The following is a 12,224-nucleotide window of genomic DNA, read 5'->3' on the forward strand; positions in this document are numbered from 1 at the left end:
ATACCCTGCTCAAAAAAGACTGGATTACAGAAGATATTAAAGATGGAATAAAGAAATTCATAGAATCTAATGAGAATGAAAATACTTCCTATCAGAACATTTGGGACACAACAAAAGCAGTGCTAAGAGGTAAATCTATATCAATAAATGCACACATCCAAAAAGAAGAAAGGGCCAAAATCAAAGAATTATCCCTACAACTTGAACAAATAGAAAGAGAGCAACAAAAGAAACCCACAGGCACCAGAAGAAAACAAATAAGAAAAATTAGAGCAGAACTAAGGAAAATAGAAAAACAATTGAAAGAATTAACATGACCAAAAGATGGTTCTTTGAAAAACTCAACAAAATTGATAAACCATTGGCCAAACTGACAAAAGAAAAACAGGAGAGGAAGCAAATGACCAGAATAAGAAATAAGATGGGCAATATTACAACAGACCCAACTGAAATTAAACTAATCATATCAGATTACTATGAAAAATTGTACTCTAACAAATTTGAAAACCTAGAAGAAATGGATGAATTCCTAGAAAAACACTACCTACCTAAACTAACACAAACAGAGGTAGAACTACAAAATAGACCCATAACAAAAGAAGAGATTGAAAAGGTAATCAAAAAACTCCCAACAAAAAAAAGCCCTGGCCCGGATGGCTTCACTGCAGAGTTCTACCAAACTTTCAGACAAGAGTTAACAACATTACTACTAAAGTTATTTCAGCACAAAGAAAAGGACAGAATACTCCCAAACTCATTCTATGAAGCCAGCATATCCCTGATACCAAAACCAGGTAACGACGCCACTAAAAAAGAAAATTACAGAAGTATATCCTTCATGAACTTGGATGAAAAAATCCTCAACAAAATTCTAGCCAATAGAATTCGACAACATATCAAAAAAATAATCCACCAGGACCAAGTGGGATTCGTACCAGGGATGAAGGGATGGTTCAACATTAGAAAAACAATTACTAGAATATCATGTATATAAAACAAAAGACAAGAATCACATGATTTTATCAATCGATGCAGAAAAGGCATTTGACAAAGTTCAACGCCCATTCATGATAAAAACTCTCAGCAAAATAGGAATAGAAGGAAAATTCCTCAACATAATAAAGGGCATTTATACAAAGCCAACAGCCAACATCACCCTAAATGGAGAGAGCCTGAAGGCATTCCCCTTGAGATCGGAAACCAGACAAGGATGTCCTTTATCACCGCTCTTATTCAACATTGTGTTGGAGGTCCTAGCCAGAGTAATTAGGCTAGATAAAGAAATAAAGGGCATCCAGATTGGCAAAGAAGAAGTAAAAGTATCTCTATTTGCAGATGACATGATCTTATACACAGAAAATCCTAAGGAATCCTCCAGAAAACTACTGAAACTAATAGAAGAGTTCAGTAGGGCATCGGGATAGAAGATAAACATACAAAAATCAGTTGGATTCCTCTATACGAACAAAAAGAACATCGAAGAGGAAATCAACAAATCAATAGCATTTACAATAACCCCCAAGAAGATAAAATACTTAGGAATAAATCTTACCAGAGATGTAAAAGACTTATACAAAGAAAACTACAAAACATTTCTGCAAGAAACCAAAAAGGACCTGCATAAGTGGAAAACACACCTTCCTCATGGATAGGAAGATTCAACATTATAAAAATGTCTATTCTGCCAAAAACTATCTATAGATTTAATGCAATTCTGATCCAAATTCCAATGACGTTCTTTAATAAGATGGAGAAACAAATCACCAACTTCATATGAAAGGGAAAGAGGCTCCAGATAAGTAAAGCATTACTGAAAAAGAAGAACAAAGTGGGAGGCCTTAGTCTACCTGATTTTAGAACCTATTATACCGCCGCAGTAGTCAAAACAGCCTGGTACTGGTACAACAACAGATACATAGACCAATGGAACAGAATTGAGAATCTAGACATAAATCCATCCATATATGAGCAGCTGATATTTGATAAAGGTCCCAAAACCATTAAATGGGGAAAAGACACTCTTTTTAACAAATGATGCTGGCATAACTGGATATCCATCTGCAAAAAAATGAAACAAGACCCATACCTCACTCCATGCACAAAAACGAGCTCAAAATGGATCAAAGACTTAAATATAAAATCTAAAATGATAAAGATCATGGAAGAAAAATAGGGACAATGTTAGCAGCCCTAATACATGGCATAAACCATATGCAAAACATTATAAAGAATGTAGAAAAAAAACTAGATAACTGGGAGCGCCTAGAAATCAAACACCTATGCTCATCCAAAGACTTCACCAAAAGACTAAAAAGATTACCAACAGACTGGGAAAAAGGTTTTAGCTATGACATTTCCCATCAGTGCCTGATGTCTAAAATCTATATGATACTGCAAAAACTCAACTACAAAAAGACAAATAACCGAATTAAAAAATGGGCAAAACATATGAACAGACACTTCACTAAAGAAGACATTCAGGTAGCTAGTAGATACATGAGGAAATGCTCACGATCATTAGTCATTACAGAAATGCAAATAAAAATTACAATGAGATTTCATCTCACTCCAACAAGGCTTGCATTAATCAAAAAAACTCAAAACAATAAATGTTGGAGAGGCTATGGAGAGATTGGAACACTTATACACTGCTCGTGGGAATGTAAAATAGTATAACCACTTTGGAAATCAATTTGGCACTTCTTTAAAAAACCAGAAATAGAACTACCATACAAGCTAGCAATCCCACTCCTTGGAATATATTCTAGAGAAATAAGAGCCTTTACACAAACAGATATAACCACACCCATGTTCATTGCAGCACTGTTTACAATGGCAAAAAGATGGAAGCAACCAACGTGCCCATCAACAGAAGAATGGATAAATAAATTATGGTATATTCACCCAATGGAATACTACACATCGATTAAGAACAGTGATGAATCTGTGAAACATTTCATAACATGGAAGAATCTGGAAGACATTATGCTGAGTGAAATTAGTCAGTTGCAAAAGGACAAACATTGTATAAGAACACTAGTATAAGAACTCGAGAAATAGTTCAAACAGAGAAGAAAATATTCTTTGATGGTTGCAAGAGTGGGGAGGGAGGGAGGGTGGGAGAGTGGTATTCACTAATTAGATAATAGATAAGAGCTACTTTAGGTGACGGGAAAGACAGCACACAATACAGACGAGGTCAGCACAACTGGACTAAACCAAAAGTAAAGATGTTTCCTGAATAAACTGAATGCTTCAAGGCCAGCGTAGCAGAGGCAGGGGTTTGCGGACCATGGTTTCAGGGGACATCTAAGTCAATTGGCATAATAAAATCTATTAAGAAAACATTCTGCATCCCACTTTGGAGAGTGGCATCTGGGGTCTTAAATGTTAGCAAGCGGTCATCTAAGGTGCATCTATTGGTCTCAACCCAGCTGGATCAAAGGAGAATGAAGAACACCAAGGACAGATGGTAATTACGAGACCAAGAGACAGAAAGGGACATATAAACCAGAGACTACATCAGCCTGAGACCAAAAGAACTAGATGGTGCCCGGCTACAACCGATGACTGCCCTGACAGAGAACACGGCAGAGAACCCCTGAGGGAGCAGGAGAGCAGTGGGATGCAGACCTCAAACTCTCATAAAAAGACCAGACTTAATGGTCTGACTGGGACTAGAAGGACCCTGGTGGTAATGGCCCCCAAACCTTCTGTTGGCCCAGGACAGGAACCATTCCCAAAGTCAACTCTTCAGACATGGATTGGACTGGACAATGGGTTGGAGAGGGATGCTGGTGAGGAGTGAGTTTCTTGGATCAGGAGGACACTTGACACTATGTTGGCATCTCCTCCCTGGAGGGGAGATGAGAGGGTAGAGGGGGTTAGAAGCTGGCAAAATGGACATGAAAAGAGAGAGTGGAGGGAGAGAGCGGGCTGTCTCATTAAGGGGAGAGTAATTGGGAGTATATAGCAAGGTGTATATGGGTTTTTGTGTGAGAGACTGACTTGATTTGTAAACTTTCACTTAAAGCGCAATAAAAATTAAAAAAAAAAGATTGGAGGAAGGCTTTTTAACCTGCATTATGCAGGCAACACAACCTTGCTTGCTGAAAGTGAAGAGAACTTGAAGTACTGATGAAGATAAAAGACTACAGCCTTCAGAATGGATTACACCTCAATATAAAGAAAACAAACAGCCCCACAACTGAACCAATAAACAACATCATGATAAACAAAGAAAAGACTGAAGTTGTCAAAGATTTCATTTTACTTGGATCCACAAAAAAACACCCATGAAAGCAGCAGTCAAGAAATCAGAAGACACATTGCATTGGGCAAATCTGCTGCAAAAGACCTCTTTAAACTGTTGAAAAGCAAAGATGTCACCTTGAAGACAAAGGTGCACCTGACCCAAGCCATGGTTTTTTTTTATCACCTTATATGCATGTGAAAGCTGGACAATGAATAAGGAAGACCAAAGAAAAATTGATGCCTTTGAATTGTGGTGTTGGCGAAGAATATTGAACATACCATGGACTGCCAAAAGAAGGAACAAATCTGTCTTGGAAGAAGTACAACCAGAATGCTCCTTAGAAGCAAGGATGGCGAGACTGCATCTTACATACTTCAGACATGTTGTCAGGAGGGATCAGTCCCTGAAGAAGGACATCATGCTTGGCAGGGTCAGCGGAAAAGAGGAAGACCCTCAACGAGGTGGATTGACATAGTGGCTGCAACAATTGGCTGAAGCATAACAACAATTGTGAGGATGATGGAGGACCGGGCAGTGCTTGTTCTGTTGTACATAGGGTTGTTATGAGTCAGAAATGACTAACGTCACCTAGCAACAACAACAACAGATCACCAGGCCTTTCTTCCTAGTTTGCCTTAGCTGGAAAGCTCCACTGAAACCTTTTCAGCGTCATAGCAACACAGAAACCTCCACTTACAGATGAGTGGTGTCGGCACATGAGGTTCATTGGCTGGGAATCAAACCCAGGTCTCTGCATGGAATTCTATTACTGAACCACCAATGTCCCTGCCTTGACCACTTAGTTGTTGTAATAAATTGACCACTTAGTTATTGCAATATCTCTCCACCTCACTAGATGGGGCTTGTGCTGGAGGGAGAGTAAGATCATTATAATAAATAAGGAGCATACACTGTTCACAGGGTTTATATTTATCATTATTAAGAGCTATCATTTTATTTTTGTAATAGAGATTGTTGGTATTGATTCTGGATTACATTTTTTATTTGCACCAATCATGGGCATACTGGTTGTAATATTAGGTGCTTACTAACTCTAGGAATTTCTTAATTGAGACTTGATAGGTAGTGGTCCATTGCTCTATTTGTTTGGTAACACCATTTAAGAATAGTGCTTTGTCTTAAGTGAAAGTTGCTCCATATTGCTTAAAAGGTATTTATGAGTCACAAATGGAATAGTCTGTCTTAGCCAGAATGAGTGTTGCTAGTAGTAGTAGAGGTAGGAGGAGGAGTGCTAGCCTCAGTGTTGATGTCTGTGGTTGCGTTAGTAGGATTAGCCAACTTGAGTAGCCCACAGCATTGACCCATGTTGTGTGTCTCCCTAAGATGTATATGTGGCATGTTGTTTTCAGACATACCTTGTCAGCAGTAGGGCGTAGATTACCAGGACTAAGACGATCCACCAATGAGCATGTAGTCAACACTGGTGAGGGTAAGAACTGCTAAGGTAAGAAAGGGACACAGCAACAGAGTGGTTAAAGTTGGAGGTCATCTGCAGTCCGCAGTAAGGGATATGATTGTCCCCTGGGTATAGCCAAAATGGTGTTGCCCAGTTCTGGAGGAGGTCCTGGTTTGTTCCACCATGATTTCAGTAGAGCAAAGTAGTACATGGGTGGCAGGTATAGACACCTCTCCCTCCAGATAGTGGGTAGTTTGCTAGCTTATGCTGGCTGATGAATGGGCACAGGCTGAGTATATCCCAAAGTTGGTAGTTCATGTCAGGTCCTCAAAAGGATTGAGGGGAGATGGTTAAGCTCTGGATTTCCTGTGAGGGAGAAGGGGGAAACAAAAGTACCATGCAATTTCAGGACTCCCATGTCCCTTAAAACTGGTAATTGTGTTGTATCCTGTGTGGATGTATACACTAGCAGAGGTCACAGTGTCTCTGTTGATGGTCTCCTAATTTGTTGTGAATTTAAGTATGGTGTAGGGATGCCATAACAGGCTGGATTTAGATTGATTAGGACCATTGGGGTTACTTTTATCCATTTTGGGGACCACTACCTTCCAATATCTCACAATAGCCCTTATTTTAAAAGCCCGTTGTTGTTCTGTGACACCTGCTGCAATAGGTGACACGGTAGGTGAAAAACCCAAGCAATGTAATTTTGTAATACCCATTGTTGCATTTGCTTTGTGGTGAAGTGGAGGCCTTCATCTGACTATATAACTTGTGGCACTCCCAAAGGCTATAAAAGCTCTTTTGTTAATCCCTCAATAAAATTAGCAGAGGTTGATGCCTTACATGGGTAAGCCAATAGGTTTGTGTATGTATCTGCCATTGCTAAGACATATTTAATGGCTTCTGCTGCTGCGGAGAAAGGCCCAATGATGTGGCCCTTCTTCCTTGTAAATTTCTTCTCCCATGCAGTAGTCCCAGTGTCTAGATTTCTGGCATGTGTAAACGTTTCTCTGCTGGGTCAACTTCTCTAACAATCGATTTTCACAATCCCATGATGCCCAAATGCCCTGACCTTTCATGAAGGGGTAGGGTGGCTCATCCCAAAGTTCAAGAGGCTTACCCACCTTGGTGGTTTGGTTAGTTCATCAACTTTCGCGTTATATCGTGCCTCCTCCATGTCTTGTCTTGTATGAGCTGAGATATGGTGCACCAAGCTGGACAGAGTACGAGCCAATGTGGGATTTTTTCCCCCACATCTCTTTATCCCAAATGTTTCATTCTTGTATTTTCCAGCCCTGATTTTGACAAAGTACAGACCCAGTAGTCAGCATATTAGCCACTGACCAAGAAAAATCCCCCAAAATGAAACTCATTGCCACCGAGTTGACTCTGACTCATAGTGACCCTATAGCCCATAAAAAAAAATATGTATCCTACGAAAATGTTTATGGGGGGTGTACTCTATTGTTAAAAGTATTGCATGCAGCTCAGTCCATTGGGCCCCTTGGTGTAGCCCCTGTATGAAAACTGAAGTATTTGAATAGAGGTGATAGATTTTGATTGTCCATTGTCTGGCTACCTTATATCCCATGCTTGCTCCATCTTGTTTTGACAGCACTGACTATCCTTCCTCCAGTCCCCTTTGAGCAAACCAAATGAAACCCATTGCCATCGAGTCGATTCTAATACATAGTAACCGTGTAGGACAGAGTAGAACTGCCTCGTAGAAGGCAGGGGTAATTCTAGGGGCTTTGGCAGCATATGTGACTATTTCCTCATGGAACTGTGACACTCCGGTAGGGCCAGGTTTTGCTGATCCTGTAGATACCATTTCCATTTTAGTACGAACGTCTCTGTTGCCGATTCAATTTTACAGGAAGCTTTTTCCATGACCCAGCAGATAATAGAAATTTTAGTCCATAAGGTAATTGACCCCCATGTGTCTGTCAGTTTGTCGTACTGTGGGGGCTTGCATATTGCTATGATGCTGCATGCTATGCCACCAGTATTCAGCTACCAGCAGGGTCACCCATGGAGGACAGGTTTCAGCTGAACTTCCAGACTAAGGCAGACTAGGAAGAAGGACCCGGCAGTCTACTTCTGAAAAGCATTAGCCAGTGAAAACCTTATGAATAGAAGCAGAACATTGTCTGATATAGTGCTGGAAAATGAGCCCCCAGGTTGGAAGGCACTCAAAAGATGACTGGGGAAGAGCTGCCTCCTCAAAGTAGAGTTGACCTTAAAGATGTGGATGGAGTAAAGCTTTCAGGACCTTCATTCGCTGATGTGGCATGACTCAAAATGAGAAGAAACAGCTGCAAACATCCATTAGTAATCAGAACCTGGAATGTACTAAGTATGAATCTAGGAAAATTAGAAATTGTCAAAAATGAAAAGAAATGCATAAACATTAATATCCTAGGCAGTACTGAGCTGAAATGGACTGGTACTGGCCATTTTGATTTGGACAGTCATATAGTTTACTATGCTGGGAATGACAACTTGAAGAGGAATGGTGTTGCATTCATCGTCAAAAAGAACGTTTCAAGATCTATCCTGAAGTACAACGCTGTCAGTGATAGGATAATATCCATATGCCTACAAGGAAGACCAGTTAATACAACTATTATTCAAATTTACTCACCATCCACTAGGGCCAAAGATGAAGAAATAGAAGATTTTTATCAGCTGCTGCAGTCTGAAATTGATTGAACATGCAATCAAGATGCATTGATAATTACTGGCGATTGGAGTGTGAAAGTTGGAAACAAAGAAGAAGAATATGGCCTTGGTAATACAAACAATGCCGGAGATCGAATGATAGAATTTTGCAAGACCAACAACTTCTTCATTGCAAATACCTTCTTTCACCAACATAAAAGGCGACTATACACATAGACCTCGCCAGATGGAACACACAGAAATCAAACTGACTACATCTATGGAAAGAGACGATGGAAAAGCTCAATATCATCAGTCAGGACAAGGCCAGGGGCCGACTGTGGAACAGACCATCAATTGCTCATACGCAAGTTCAAGCTGAAACTGAAGAAAATCAAAGCAAGTCCACAAGAGCCAAGATATGACCTTGAGTATGTCCCACATGAATTTAGAGACCATCTGAAGAATAGATTTGAAGCATTGAAAACTAGTGACCGAAGACCAGATGAGTTGTGGAATGACATCAAGGACATCATATATGAAGAAAGCAAGAGGTCATTGAAAAGACAGGAAAGAAAGAAAAGACCAAGATGGATGTCAGACAAGACTCTGAAACTTGCTGTCAAACATCGAGCAGCTAAAGCAAAAGGAAGAATTCATGAAGTAAAAGAACTGAACAGATTTCAAAGGGCGGTTCAAGAAGACAAAATAGTATAATACATGTGCAAAGAGATGGAGATGGAAAACCAAAAGGGAAGAACACACTCGAGTTGCAATAGTGAAGGATTCTATGGGGAAAATATTAAACGAAGCCGGAAGCATCAAAAAGAAGATGGAAGGAATACACAGAGTCATTATACCAAAAAGAATTAGTTGATGTTCAACCATTTCAAGAGGTGGTACTGAAGGAAGAAGTCCAAGCTGCTCTGAAGGCATTGGCGAAAAACAAGGTTCCAGGAATTGATGGAATATCAATTGAGATGTTTCAACAAACAGATGCAGCATTGGAGGCGCTCACTCATTTATGCCAAGAAATATGGAAGAGAGCTTCCGGCCAGTCGACTGGAAGAGATCCATATTTATGCCTATTCCCAAGCAAGGTGATCCAACTGAATGTGGAAATTATAGAACAATATCATTAATATCATATGCAAGCAAAATTTTGCTAAAGATCATTCAAAAACGGCTGCAGCAGTATATCGACAGGGAACTGCCAGATATTCAGGCCGGTTTCAAAAGAGGACGTGGAACCAGGGATATCATTGCTGACGTCAGATGGATCCTGGCTGAAAGCAGAGAATACCAGAAGGATGTTTACCTGTGTTTTATTGACTATGCAAAGGCATTCAACTGTGTGGATCATAACAAATCATGGATAACATTGCGAAGAATGGGAATTCCAGAACACTTAATTGTGCTCATTAGGAACCTGTACATAGATCAAGAGGCAGTTGTTCAGACAGAACAAGGGGATACTGATTGGTTTAAAGTCAGGAAAGGTGTGCGTCAGGGTTGTATTCTTTCACCATACCTATTCAATCTGTATGCTGAACAAATAATACGAGAAGCTGGACTATACGAAGAAGAACAGGGCATCAGGATTGGAGGAAGACTCATTAACAACCTGCGTTATGCAGACGACACAACCTTGCTTGCTGAAAGTGAAGAGGACTTGAAGCACTTACTGATGAAGATCAAAGACCACAGCCTTCAGTATGGATTGCACCTCAACATAAAACAAAAATCCTCACAACTGGACCAATGAGCAACATCGTGATGAACGGAGAAAAGATTGAATTTGTCAAGGATTTCATTTTACTTGGATCCACAATCAACAGCCATGGAAGCAGCAGTCAAGAAATCAAAAGATGCATTGCATTGGGTAAATCTGCTGCAAAGAACCTCTTTAAAGTGTTGAAGAGCAAAGGTGTCGCCTTGAAGACTAAGGTGCACCTGACCCAAGCCATGGTATTTTCAATCGCATCATATGCATGTGAAAGCTGGACAGTGAATAAGTAAGACCGAAGAAGAATTGATGCCTTTGAATTGTGGTGTTGGCGAAGAATATTGAATATACCATGGACTGCCAAAAGAACAAACAAATCTGTCTTGGAAGAAGTACAACCAGAATGCTCCTTAGAGACAAGGATGGCGAGACTGCGCCTTACATACTTTGGACATGTTGTCAGGAGCGATCAGTCCCTGGAGAAGGACATCATGCTTGGCAAAGTACTGGGTCGGTGGAAAAGAGGAAAACCCTCAATAAGGTGGATTGACAAAGTGGCTGCCACAATGAGCTCAAGCATAACAACAATTGTAAGGATGGTTCAGGACCAGGCAGTGTTTTGTTCTGCTGTGCATAGGGTCGCTATGAGTCAGAACCGACTCGATGGCACCTAACAAGAACAACAACAAGGTAATTGACTCCACCTCAGTAAAGACTTTAGTTTCAATAAGTTCCCAGTATGCTGCCAGGAGTTGCCTCTCTAGTGACGAATACCATTGAGCTGAGTCTGGGGGCCGTTTACACCAAAAGCCCATAGGTAGGTGTTTACCTGTCTATTTGGACAAAAGGCTCCAGGAAGCAAATTTTGGGGTATCAGAAAGTTCTAATTTTAAGTTCTGCCCTCAGGGCACTAGTGGGAGAGTTGAAGTAGTAGCCTGGTTAATTTATCTCATGCCTTTTGTTGCTCGGTTCTGCACTGAAAAGTGGAAGGCTTACAGGCCACTCGATACGGTGGAGCCATGGCCTCTGGTGTTTCTAACGGTAGAATTGCCACTCAGATGGACTAGGAGAATGGTGTGCCTAAAGCCAAGGAAGCAGAGTTGCTGTCCCAGTGGTTCTGGAAGTCAGAGCTGAAGCCCATCGCCAAGGGGCCACCACTCAGAATCCGGAGAGTGTGGCCAATACCTAGAGTCTGGAGGGCACGGCCATTGTGTAAATTGTCTCAGAGAATAGAGAATTATTTTCAAAGACTTGAGGACTAATTTAATGTGTTCCGTTGACTTACTTGGTGCCTGTTATCCCTTCTTTTCCTCCAGATTCTCCCACTTGTAATGGAAATGTCTAGCTGTTGCCTGTTCTGCCATTATACCCTTGGAAGCAGATAACTTGTATTCTACATTTCACCAATGAAGAGGAAGTTTTGGATTTTGGACTTGGAGTTGAGACTTTTGCTATGATATGACGGGATGAATATGTTTTGTATGTTGCAAGGATGTGATTTGGGGGGGGGCCAAAGGGTGAATTGTCATGAATTGAATTATGTCCACCCAAAAATGTGTGTATCAATTTGGTTGGGCCATGATTCCGAGAAGTCTGTGGTTGTCCTCCATTTTATGATTGTAATTTTATGTTAAAGAGGATTACCTTGGGATTGTAAAGCTGTTACCAGGTTACATCCCTGATCCAATGTAAAGGGAGTTACCCTGGGGTGTAGCCTGCACCACCTTTTCTCTCTCAAGAGATAAAAAGGAAACGGAAGCAAGCAGAGAGGGGAGGCCTCATACCACCAAGAATGAAGAGCAGGAGCACACATCCTTTGGACCTGGGGTCGCTGCACTGAGAAGCTCCTCGACCAAGGGAAGATTGATGACAAGGACCTTCCTCCAGAGCTGACAAGAGAAAGAATTTCCCTGGAGCTGATGCCTCGAATTTAGACTTGTAGCCAACTAGACTGTGACACAATAAATTTCTCTTTGCTGAAGCTATTCACTGGTGGTATTTCTGTTATAGCAGCACTAGATGACTAAGACACCAACTGAAATTTTAATCTCATATGTCAATAGTAATTCCAGACAGATTAAGGAGTTGAATGTAAACATTCATGTGACTTTCAAACAATAAGAAAATGTAGAATAAAATAGAAGGAAAGGAAAGAGAAACAT

Source organism: Loxodonta africana, chromosome X (assembly GCF_030014295.1).
Source record: "Loxodonta africana isolate mLoxAfr1 chromosome X, mLoxAfr1.hap2, whole genome shotgun sequence".
Classification (NCBI taxonomy): Eukaryota; Metazoa; Chordata; class Mammalia; order Proboscidea; family Elephantidae; genus Loxodonta; species Loxodonta africana.